This window comes from Gracilinanus agilis, chromosome 6 (assembly GCF_016433145.1).
Source record: "Gracilinanus agilis isolate LMUSP501 chromosome 6, AgileGrace, whole genome shotgun sequence".
Lineage (NCBI taxonomy): Eukaryota > Metazoa > Chordata > Mammalia > Didelphimorphia > Didelphidae > Gracilinanus > Gracilinanus agilis.
The window spans coordinates 98,908,552-98,921,903 of record NC_058135.1 but is presented as its reverse complement, the minus strand read 5'-3'; the positions used below and the strand labels follow the sequence as shown (position 1 = coordinate 98,921,903).

The following is a 13,352-nucleotide window of genomic DNA, read 5'->3' as shown; positions in this document are numbered from 1 at the left end:
CAATGTATATTGTCAGACTTTGTTCAATGCCACTTGTCCTCATATCCTTAAAGGTCTAAACAACTTATCTATTTTCTACTTAGTTATCTTTCTGTCAAATACTGAAAAAAATTGAGAGAAACCAGTGACTCTCTGTTGGCTTGATTATTTGATGTCTTTACTTCCAGACTCAATAGCTAAGGCAGCTTCACTGGAAGGCACTTGTGGTAAATATTAAGAAATGCTGTTTAATTGATTCTTTCATCAATTTGGGGAGATGCTCCCTATCCAAGCCCAAAGATAAAGGGTTGATAAAGAAACTTCAGAGTCTGGAATGTCTAGTAGCCTCCTAAAGCCCTAAAGAGAGAATGGTTTCTTTCTTCATTCCTTCTCTCTCCTGAAGGGGCCTTTTATCTTGGAAATATTAAGATTTTTTTTCCATTTCCTGATTACCCTATTCAACATAAACTAAGAAATCCAGATATCCTTTTTTTTATTTTATAAACTTTATTTAATCCCAGCTTTCATCTTCACTTTTCTTTCAATAACAAAAAATCCAACCAAAACAAAAACTCCATTTAATAGTTTAGTGCTCCAAACACTGTCAAACATTTAACATCTTAAAACATTTGCTTTGTAACATCTTCTCCCATTCATGGTGCAAGTTGGTCTACTTGACATTTTACAACAAACAGTGCTTTTACACCATTTCCCATTCATGTTGCCAGCAGACCCACATTTTCTTTGCTTCTTTTGGCGAGATGGGCTTCAATGATCTCTGCAAACAGATTCCTCTTCAACAGCTTATAGGCAAGAGGTAGAAGCTGACCAATAACTTTGTGAAAAAAAAACTGTGAGCCAAAGCAAAAAAGGTCAATTCCTAGCTGAAGTCCCATTCCACAGTCTCACTCATCATTAACAAACTGAACAAAAGCCACTATTTCCTGAATAGGAGTGAATGCTTTCAATTTCTGCTCATCACTTGAAGCCTCAAGAATTATTTTGCAAATTATTTTAAGATTAAAAACGGGAATGTGCTGCTGCACAGGCCTTGAGGTAGAAGGAATTCTAAAGATATTCTGGCTAGCCTCGTTTACAGATGAGTCATCTTTTTCAGGGAGATCTCTGTATCCAACATTGTTTTTTTTATAGGGACAACCAGGCCTGCAGTGTGAAAGGTCTTTGTCATTACTTTTTTATATCTCTGCTTCATCTTCATAGGAATAACCCAGCTTTCTGTCTGCTTCTGTTAGCTTTTCAGTTAGGTTTTGTAGAAGTTCAATTTTCTTTTCAATTGCTTCCTCTGGAATTTTTTTATACCAAAAATAATTTGATTGTTTGATTGATTGTAAATTCATTGTCTCCACTTTGAACACTTGTACAATTTATCTTTGCCTCATTTATGCCAAAATATTCAGGAAGTTCATCAGTCGAGTCCTTGTAATACCTCATGTGATGCTGAGTTTTGTCATCTCGATTAAAGCTATCTGTTTTCCATCTGATTCTACCTAAATTGAAGTAATCACTGATTTAGAAATTTGCTGTCTTCTCTCACCTCCCATTGCATTCATGCCTGCCGTTCCTTATGCATATAATGAACTCTTTCCTATATTCCTACCAGTAAAAGCTTTATCTTACTTATTTTTCAGAAGTTCTATTGGTCAGAGTTCAAGTCATCCATTCCAATTCCGGCATTTTACATACAAAAAAATTGAGGTCTAAATAGATGTACCAACTTGCCCAAGCAGATACAGGTTACATAAAATACAGAGGTAGCATTCAAATCCAAGTCTTCTACTGTTTCAAATATAACACTTCTTCCCTAATCCCCAAATCAATCTACCCAGTGAAAGAGCAGGAAAAGAAAATGAAGGAGCTATTGATTTTCCATTTGTTTTGTCAGAACCTTCGGAACCCTGTTAATGGTCTGGACACTGGGCTTTAGACAGGGCCTCACATGCAACAGTGTGGAGTTATTATTTCTTTTCTGTTGTGTTGAAGCACTTCAGAAACACAGCTTTAATTATTTCTGGAATCCAAAATTACAAAACTCAAGCCAAGTTATCTTTAATAATCTAACTGATAAAATATAAGGAAATGGAACTCCAGAATGGCATTATTAGGACATGAATACTTTCTGCTAAAGGTTTTCCTCAATTTACAGTCATTCTTAAAGACTCTAGCATAAATGACTCAGTTACCTTCTCTGCATACTAGCTCTTATAGTTTCATTTATAGATATCTGGGACCCAAGTTCCTTTTAATCTGGAATGTAGTTGTTCTACACAAAAGTCCTCTAAACTATAATTGTTAAAAAATGAGAAATACAAGCTCTCAGTTGTGTCAGTGGGTATATACTGAATGTACCACAGAATAACTGAATAATATTCTGCTGAAAATAAATTATATTAATAATAAAAATAATTCGTGACTTCCATTTGAATTTAAAACTTACTTAAAAATTAGAAAACACTGACTTGGAAATGAACTTTTCTACTTTGGGAAAAAACTTCAAGCCCCAAATAAGATTTAAATCCCTACTTGCCTGCTTCTCCTTCTGACAGCCACTGAAACTGGAAATAAAAAAAAAGAGGACTGGGGGGCAGCTGGGAAGCTCAGTGGATTGAGAGTCAGGCGGGAGGTCCTAGGTTCAAATCCAGCCTCAGACACTTCCCAGCTGTGTGTCCCTGGGCAAGTCACCTGACCCCCATTGCCCACCCTTACCACTCTTCCACCAAGGAGCCAATACATGGAAGTTAAGGGTTTAAAAAAAAAAAGGAGAACTGGTTTATCTCCATTCTGTTCTTACCTCTTGTAGTACACTTGCTTCTTCTTTGTTGCCTTGGTCTGGGTCCTCAAAGAGAAAATTGACAATATGATTTAGAAGAGCTCTGCAGCCCTGTGCTGACAGATGTGTGCAGTAATGCTCCTTCCCCTTTCCTGACTAAGTAATTTCTCCTAAGCAAGTTAAGTTTCATTTCCTAGGACTGAAAGAAAGTGAAAAGTCCTTATGCTGTCTTTATCACTAGCTAAGTTGACTTTTGATCCCTTTCTCTTTATCCAAAAGGAAGTTGTCTCTGGAAAATAAATCATAAACATACAGTAGCACCCATATGATCCCATTACAGTCTTAGCAAATTGTCAGAAGTTTTTAATGATACCAAATTGCTCCAAGAAACAAAGGTCCATCATTTTAAAAATCAATATTCTTCCTGCAGTATCACATGGTTAAAATTCTTGAAACTTTACACTCTGAAGAATTAGAGTTGAGAAATGCCTGAGAGAGGCACATGGTGGGAATGAGTAAATTGCATGGTGTTATTAATGAAGAATTGTAAAGGGGAAGCAATTTTAAGAGAGTTATTAAAGTGCTGGGTTTTAAAAAGATGGGCTGACCACATGGTGAGAAAAAGGGAGAATATTCATTGACCTTAACTCAGTAAAAAATATAAAAAAATTATTTGCACAATTTGTATTGCAATAATGTTAATGAAAGTTCTTAGCAAACATAAAATCACCAAATAAACGTGCTATTTACCTAGCCTTTACCTAAAATCCTCTAAGTGATTAGATATCAGACGGTTAACTCCTTGAAGGCAGGAACGGAACTGTCTTTTGCCTCTTTTTTCTATCTCCATCATGTCGCATAGTGCCTAGCATACTGAGGTGCTTAATAAATGGTTCATGATTTTTTGACTGTCTATATAGTCTCTAAGATTCCCTTTACCTCTCAACCTAATTATCGATGTCCCTCCAGAGATAGGGAGCTCACTGCTTCAAGAGGCAGCTCCTTCCATTGCTGAACACCAACATTTAGGACATATTTCCCTTTACTATACTACTCTCTGTCTCCTTGTAACTTCTATTCACTGGCTCAAGTTTTGTGATCTGGAGAAACCTAGGACAAGTTTATTGCTTCTTATGGTGTACTCATCTTCTCTGATATCAGGGTGGATAGAATTAAATGCATACAGAAGAAAGTCTGTGATCCCAACAAGAGTGGCTTCCAGCAATGTAAGTTCCAACACTTACAATCTTTTCACTCCTTTCCAAATCTTTCTAGTTCACTTATAGAGAGTACATTGATGGAGCACATAGATAAACCTCATTAATCCTTTCCTCTTACCATGGCATCCTCCACTCTCTTTTGAGAAATGCTGAGCATATGTACTATAAGGCAGTATTACTTTAACGTAGAGCTAATTAACCTTTTTGTGTCATGGTTCCCTTTGGCAGTGTTAGAGAACATTGAAATTTTTTTTTTAATTTTATTCCAGTAACAAATCTACACATAAGTTTTCCAAGGTTATATTTATCATGTTGTCTCCCTCCCCTCTTCCTCCCCTCTCCCATAATTGACAAGCAATTCCACTGGGTTTTACATGCATTATCACTCCATACCTATTTCCATATTATTCATTTTTATAATAGAGTACAATTTTAAAACCAAAACCCTTAATCATATACCCAAATAAACAAGTAATAAATCAGATGTTTTCTTCTGCATTTCTATTCCAACACTTCTTTCTCTAGATGTGGACAGCATTCTTTGTCCTAAGTCCCTAGAATTGTCCTGGATAATTGTTAGTATCAAAGTCTTATATTTGATCATCCCACAATGTTTCAGTTACCGTGAATAATGTTTTCCTGGCTCTAGTTATTTCATTCTGCATCAGTTCATGTAGGTCCTTCCAGTTCTTATAGAAATCAACCACTTCATTGTTTCTTATAGCACAATAGTATTTTATTGTCATCATATATCAGAATTTGTCCAGCCATTCCTCAATTAAGGAACATCCCCTCAGTTTCCAATTTTTGCTAACTTAAAAAGTGCAACTATAAATTTCTTTGGAAAAATGGGCCCATCCAAATTTTTAAAAATCTCTTTTGGAGAGGGCAGCTAGGTGCTTCAGTGGATTGATAGCCAGGTCCAGAGATGTGAGATCCTGAGTTCTAATCTGGCCTCAGACACTTCCTAGCTGTGTGACCCTGGGCAAGTCACTTGACCCTCATTACCTAGCCCTTACCACTCTTCTGCCTTGGAACCAATACACAGTAGTGATTTCAAGACAGAAGGTAAGGATTTAACAAAAAATTCTCTTTGAGATTCAAACCTAGTAGTGGAAATCAAAAAAAAAAAAAAAAAAAAAAAAAGGAATGCATGCCTTTTGATCCAGCAATTCCACTACTAGCTTTGTATTCCAAAGAGATTTTTTTTTAAAACTCTTACCTTCAGTCTTGGAATCAATGCTGTGTATTGGTTCCAAGGCAGAAGAGTGGTAAGGGTAGGCAATGGGGGTCAAGTGAATTGCCCTGAGCCACACAGCTAGGAAGTGTCTCAGGCCAGATTTGAACCCAGGACCTTCTGTCTCTAGGTCTGGCTCTCAATTCACTGAGTCACCCAGCTGCCCCCAGCATGCATTCTTTTAAAACCCTTTGGGCATAATTCCAAATTGTCTTTCATAATGATTGGATCAATTCACAACTCCATCAGCAATTCATTAGTTTCCCAATTCTGCCACATCCAGTCCAACATGTATTATTTTCCTTTACTGTCATATTGTCCAATCTTAAAGGTGCATGAAACTCTTTTGAAAAGCATGAAATGAATAAAATAAAATATGCAGAGTGTTAAAGGAAACCAGTTATATTGAAACAAAGCTGTAACCCTCTAGTGAAACCCAGGTTAAGCAATCTTTTTTTTTTTTTTAATCTTCATGATTTCTTTTCTTTCTTTCTTTCTTTTATCAATTTTATTATTTATTTATTTTAAGATTTTTTTTAAAAGAATTCAAAAAGCTCTCCTTCCAGCCCCATAAACATTGAGAAGGTAAGCAATGTCATGTCACAAAATAGCAAGAAAAGTAAAAATAAAAATAAATTATGCTTCCATTTTGATTCAGAATTCAACAGCTCCCTCTCTATGGAAATAGACAGCAATGTAGTCTTTACTAATTGCTCTGGATCATTAAATTGATCAGAAGAGCTAAGTCCTTCATAGTTGATAATCATTATAAAATAGTTGCAGTTTATAATAATCTCCTGATTTTTTTCATTTCTCTCTTCATTAGTTCATCTAATTTTTTGCTAAAATCAATCATTTCCTCATTTCTTATAACACAATAGTATTCCATAATGATCGCATCACAACTTGTTCAGTCATTCCCCCAAAATTGATGGGCATGCCCTCATTTCCAATTCTTTGTCACCTCTAAAGAGAAAAGAGAACTCATGAAAATGTTTGTACGTATAGTTCATTTTTTTCCTTTTTATTTCTTTAGGATACAGACCTAGTAGTGGTTGTTATACCCAAATTTTAATACCTAACCCAGGTTTAGTCGTGGCTGGAGGAATCACACTGACAGTGCAATATGCAAGAAGAGGCTCATTTATTTACTAGCAAATATAGTAGGGTTGGTAAGCAGAGAGGCTTGCCTGGCCGGCCCTGTGGAATTCTTAGCCAAGAGTTTTTATAGGGTTTCTGGAGAGGAGGGTCTGGGAACAGTCATCAAGGGGGGTTTCAGGGTCAGGGGTCAGGAAGCATTTGGCAAATATTCATTAAGGGAGTAAACATTCGTTAAGGGGGTCAAATATTTATCAGGGAGGTGATAAGATAGCTTCATGCAACATTTTTAGGTTTGTCATAGGGGGAAGATAAGGGAGCAGTTCTGGGAAACATTTGGGTCTGGGGGTTTCAGGAGACTGAACAAGGCTGGGGCCAAGAAGCAGCTTGCCCAGGAAGCAGCTTACTGAACAGGCTGAATTTAAGTCCAATACGGTTAACTACAACAAAGGACAGGCACAGCTTATAGGTTTTTGGGCTATAATTCCAAACAGTTCTCCTGAATAGTTGTATCAGTTCACAATTCCATCAATAATACATTGTATCTATTTTTCCACATTATCTCTAACATTTGTTATATATATATATATGTATATATGTCATATATGTCATATTTATATGCATGTATATATATATATGTGCACACACACTATTGTGATGGAATACTATTGTGCTATAAGAAATGATGATCAAGATGATTTCAGAAAAATCTTGACTTATTTGCATCAACTGATGCAAAGTGAAGTGAGAAGAACTAGGAGTACATTTTACACAATAACAGGAATATTGTGCAATGATCAACTATGAATAACAGTTATTCTTAGCAATAAAATTTTCTAAAACCATTCCAAAGGATTCATGGTATAAAAATGCTATGCATCTCCAGAGAAAAAACTGATAGCATCTGAATGCAGAACAAAGTATTTTTTTACTTTCTTTTCTTTTTATTTTTTGGGGGACAGAGGGAGGGTGGAACTAGATTTATTCTGTCTTTATTCCCCACGACTAATACGGAAATACATTTTGCATGACTGTAAATATAAAACCTATCAAATTGCTTTCCTTCTCAATGAGGGAAAAGAGAAGGCAGGGAGAAAATGTAGAGATCAACGTTTTTAATGATTGTTAAAAATTATTTTCATATGTACAATTATCCCTAGCACATCATGGAGATTAGGGGCCCAATACTCCTGTGATTTGGAAAATCCACATAAAATATTTTGACCCTTAATTTGTACCAGGGAAGACTGATTTGTTTTTCTTTTTCTTTTATGAGGTATTTGGAATATCTTTTTTTTTTTAAAGTCTGGATTAGTAAGCATTTCTGAAGTTCTAAACTTTTTTCTGGGTAATCTGCTGGCCTTTGCATGCCATCTTCTGCAAAGCTTCTTTAAAAAATCCCATTTAATTTCAAATGCCACCCTGCCATATAGTTAAACTAAATGGGGAAAGCCATGGTGTTGAAGGTATAAGTATAACTGGAAAAAAATAAATAATAATTTGCTTCTGACTACTGCCTCCCTTAAGCCCTCTCTTTTATTTTCTGCCCCATTTTTTATCCCTTTCCCCTCCCATTTCCCTGTTGAATACAACAGAATTCTTTACTCAACACTTTCTGTTTGCATATTTTATTCTTCCCTCTTTGAATCAGTTTGAATGAGAATGAATTTCAAGTATTGTTCACCATCAATCCCCATTTTCCCCTCCACTCTACCAGCTTCTCCTTGTTACCTCTTTTACATAAGGTAATTTTCCCCATTTATTTCTCCATTCCCACCTTTTCCAATATATACTTTCTCACCCTTCCATTTTTTTGAGACCATTCCAACATAATTGATTCACACTCGTGCATGCTGTCTATTTAGACTCCTTTTAATTTCTCTAATAAAGTTCTTCAGAATTACATGAATTGACTTCACATAAAAGAATGTAGTTTTAATGCTTCACTTCAGTCTTGTATCTGATTGTCAGATTTTTTTTGTTTAGCTTTGGCCTTTGAATCAGGAATGTTTAAGAGTTCTCTTTTTTAATAAATGTAAGTTGTCCACATGGAGAATTATGTTAAGTTTGGTTGGGTAAATTATTCTTGGCTGTAATTCTTGCTCCTCTGCCTCCTGGAGTATCCTTTTCCAAGCCCTCTTTTCCTTTAATGGGGAAGCTGCTAAATCTTATGTGATCTTGATTCTGGCTCCATGATAATTGAATTGTTTCTTTTTGACTGCTTATAATATTTTTTCCTTGACCTTGGAGATCTGGAATGTGCTTATAATGAATTTCTGGGAGTTTTCATTTTGGGATCTCTTTTGGGTGGTGATCAGTGGATTCTTTCAATTTCTTTTTAGTCTCCATATATAAGATATCAGGTCAGTTTGCCTTGATAATTTTTTAAAAAATATTATTTCTAGGTGCTTTTATATCATGGCTTTCAGATGGTCCAGTAATACTTAAATTCTTTTTCTTTATTTTTGACAGCTCTTTTTCCAGTGAGATATTTTGTATTTTTCTTCTATTTTTCTTAATGGGCCATTTGAATTCCTTTCACTATATTCACTTATTTTATATGATTTGGTATGGAGTTCACAGAATTTTGGACACCTATTCTTTAATTTTTCATCATATGTCATATTGTATATTAAGGTCAAAAATCCATTTTTCTAAATCTACCTTGATTATATCCTCTGCTTTCTTATCTTCTCTTTCTTTCTCTTTTCCTTCTTTGTTTTCTCTTCTTTCTTTCTTACATTCTATCTTATTTCTTCTCACTTTCTTTTCCTCCCTCTATATTTTCCTTCATATTAAGACTGTTGACTCCTTGAAGGTATTTTTTTTTGCTTTTCTTTGAAGCATCAGTGCTCAAATATTAATTGTTAATGGTCCAGTAACAACTTGGAAGAGAATGTTCAGTGGAGTGCCTTAGGGATTTCTGCTTCACCTTCTACTATGTAATATCTGCCTCTATCTTAAGTAAAGACGTCAATGGCACACTCATCACAAATTTAAGTTATACAAAGCTTGGAAGAATTGATAACATACAGGACAATATTCAAGATTGAAAAATATTTTGTCATATGAGAGGTTTGGAATATCTAAAAAGATGAAATGTGATAGGGACTAATGTAAAATCTTTTATTTGCATGTAAACAACCAACCTTACAAATATTTAACTGGAAGAAGTTTCTCCAATCTATTTTTTTTATTTTGAATACAATGTCTTTCTGATGGGAGAAAAATAGACTGCATGTTTTTATATAATCAAGTGAATGGTGAGAAATGAGATTAGATCCAAATCTCAAACCATAGACTACTAAGAATTCATAGCAGATCTAATTATTTTACAAATATACAATAAACAAATAGAAGAAAAATGAATGTTAGATTCACAACTGTAGGGAGGAGGCATGAGTTTAAAGGCAATTTGGAGAACATTATCCTCTTTGGAGAGAATAGTTTCAGTTGAGTGATGAAGTTGTTAAGTCAGATTTCGAAGGGTTTCTAATTGGATAAGAGAAGGAAGAGGGCATAATGGTAACTAGCAGACATGATAATATTAGAATTGTGTATATTTCCAGGCAGCAAGGAAGAAGCAAGTAGACAGGGAAATTTGAATAAAGATTACTGAGAGTTTGGATGATAGAAGGGAAAATATGCTGGTGAAGAAAGAATGGGATGGGATGAAATGAAATCAGAGAGATTTTATTTATTGAAGTCAACAGTCATCTCTTCCTTTGATATAGGGTAAAGGAGGTGCTAGTGGAGGAATATTTCTGAATAAGGTGATATGAGAAGAGGGTTAAAGAGATTAAAGAATGAAGTGAGATCCTCATTTGAGAGGTGGGAGCAATAGAGAGGTCAAAAGCTCAAGGAGGCAAGACTAGACATGAAATAGTGATAGTGTGTGGGTGAATTGATTATGGAAGTAGAAAAGGACTTGTTTGTTCTGGGTAATGGTCCATTTGAGTTTTTATAATATAAATTTGTAGTAAACCCAATCAACATGATTTTTTTCAAATCAAGTCAATAATGTTTAATTAAGCATAAGCTATGGTCTAGGAACTGTACTAAGTGTTGCAGATACAATATGAGCAAAGAAAAATATATTTTCTGTCCTCAAGAAAATTGTATTTTATTTATTTTTTTATTTTTTTAGCAGCATTCTTTGTGGTGGCAAAAAACTGGAAAGCAAGGGTATGCCCTTCAATTGGGGAATGAGCCTTCAAGGCATATATTAATTTTTTCTTAAAATATAGAATATCCTATATTTTTATTGTTTAATTAATTACAAATATTTTCCCATGTTTACATGATTCATGTTCTTACCTCTTTTTTTCCCACCACCCTCCCATAACCAACAAGCAATACCACTAGGTTTTACATGTCTCATTGACCAAGATCTATTCCCATATTACTAATATTTACACTAGAGTGATTGTTTAGAATCTACATCCCAAATCATATCCTCATTGAACCATGTGATGAATCAAATGGCTTTCTTCTGTGTTTCTGCTCCCACAAATCTTTCTCTGGATGTGGATAGAGTTCTTTCTCATAAGTCCCTCAGAATCATCCTGGATCATTGCATTGCTGCTAGTAGAGAAGTCCATTATATTCGATTTGCCATAGTGCATCCATCTCTGTGTATAATATTCTCCTGGTTCTGCTCCTTTCACTCTCATCAATTCCTGGAGGTCTTTCCAATTTACATGGAATTCCTCCATTTCATAATTCCTTTTAGTACAGTAGTATTCCATCACCAGCAGATGCCACAATTTATTCAGCCTTTCCCCAATCGAAGGGCATCCCCCCATTTTCCAATTTTTTGCCACAACAAAGAGTGAGGTTATAAATATTTTATACAGGTAGTTTTCCTCATTAGCTCTTTGGGATATAAACCCAGCAGTGGTATGGTTGGATCAAAAGGCAGGCAGTCTTTTAAAGCCCTTTAGGCATAGTTCCAAATTGCCTTCCAGAATGGTTGGATCAATTCACAACTCCACCAGCAATGCATTAGTGTCCCAACTTTGCCACACCCCCTCCAACATTTATTACTTTCCTTTGATGTCATATTAACCAATCTGCTAGGTATGAGGGGGTACCTCGGAGTTTTTTTGATTTGCATTTCTCTAATTATAAGAAACTTAGAACACCTTTTCATGCACTTATTGATAGTTTTGATTTCTTTATCTGAACATTGCCTATTCATGACCCTTGCCCATTTATCAATTGGGGAATTGCTTAATTTTTTTGTACAATTCATTTAGCTCTTTATAAATTTGAGTAATTAGACCTCTGTCCAAGGTTTTTGTCATGAAGATTTTTTCCAAATTTGTTGCTTCCCTTCTAATTTTGGTTGCATCGGTTTTGTTTGTACAAAAATGTCTTAATTTAATCAAATTATTTTAATTTAATTAATTTAATCAAAATTATTCATTTTATTTTATAATATACTCTATCTCTTGCTTGGTCTTAAAATCTTTCCTTTCCCATAGATCTAACAGGTATACCATTCTATGTTCACCTAATTTACTTATACTTTCCTTCTTTGTATTCAAGTCATTCACCCATTCTGAATTTATCTTAGTTTAGGGTGTGAGATGTTGATCTAAACCTAATTTCTCCCATACTGTTTCCCAATTTTCTCAGAAGTTTTTGTGAAACAGTTGGTTCCATTAGGAAAGAATAGAGGGAATAGATTTGCAAAGGGTCTGTACATGCAAATACTTTGCAGGCAGCGTGGCACATGCATGAAACGATATGGGCTCCCATTCTGGAATGGGTGTATTAACTTAGAAAAAAAGCAGAACTATTAAATAGTCACAAAACCACTCTTTAATCAAGGGAAAGGGGGATGAGGGCTACTTGGCCTCTTATGCAGAGCTGCGCCTTGTGCAGAGTCTAAATGAACACTGCTTCGCTCTGCTCCCTGATACCCCTGGGAGTGACACCGCACTAGATGACGACTCCCAGGAACAAAAGAAATTGGGGAACTTATATACCATTTGGGAAGATCCAGGGGCTGGTAGAGATGATTGACATTATACTGACAGGATACAATCAAGCTAGAGAAAGGGATTATAGCTAGAGGGTAGGGTTTAAGGCAAAGGGGCTGCTTACACAATGGATACTAAAGGAATGGTCTCTGCCCAGGTAGTCTTCCTAGGAAGGGTCTTTGATACAATGGAGAAGACTACCTAGGACAAAAGGGTATTTAGCATTTACCCTAGGGTCCATTTTTCAGTCTGCAACTGCCAGCCTGAGATTCCCTTCAGGGTGGATTCTCATGGGAACAGGGAACAAGCACAAGCTTTGGGGGTCCTCAACCTACAAACTATTTCTAAACTTGGGGTTCATCATACCTCACTAAGCCACAAGTTTGGGGACTCTAGATTCCATGTCAACAGGTGGAACGCTGAAGAAGAGACAATTGGATTCCAAAGGGGGTACTTTGATCTCTGGAGACTGAGGAGAACTGAGGCTTACTTCCTGTGGCATTTTTGATATAGGGCTACAGGAGGAAGCTGAGGTTCCTGACACAGCTTGGAGGTTCCTGATTTCAAGAGACCATCTGTGATCCTGAAACCTGTGACCCTGGTTCCCATCTCAATCATCTGTTTTATGTGAGTTTCAAGGACCCAAACTATCTATCCTAAAATAGAGTCAGACAACTCAGGCTCCAACCTTTGGGCCTCTCACTGTCTTATCTGACAAACTGTACAGTGTTCCTGTTTTATTAGTGGACCAGCTAGTCAGGAGTAAATAGCTAAATATTATTTTAGGTAGATAGAGAGTAGTGAGTGTAGCTCAATTTATTGGGACTGAAGCAACCATTGCAGTTCAGGCTGAGGGGAGGAGATAAGAATTTATTAAAGCTAGGGACTCCATCTCCCTGGTCCACTTACCCATCCTGTGTTTTGTACAATAAACAAAGTTCTTTGTTTATGACATCATGAGAGAGAAGTCAGATCAAGTTGCCAACATCCCACAGGAATTGAAGTCTACACCTGGGCTTCAGCCTTGATCAGTCACATGGAGT

The 13,352-nt window shown here is 35.9% G+C and overlaps 1 pseudogene; it reads right to left on the bottom strand.

Annotated features, from left to right (window-relative positions):
* Positions 1–695: 695 nt before the first annotated feature.
* LOC123252312 lies at positions 696–13,222 on the bottom strand (annotated as a pseudogene).
* Between the last annotated feature and the right edge of the window lie 130 nt (positions 13,223–13,352).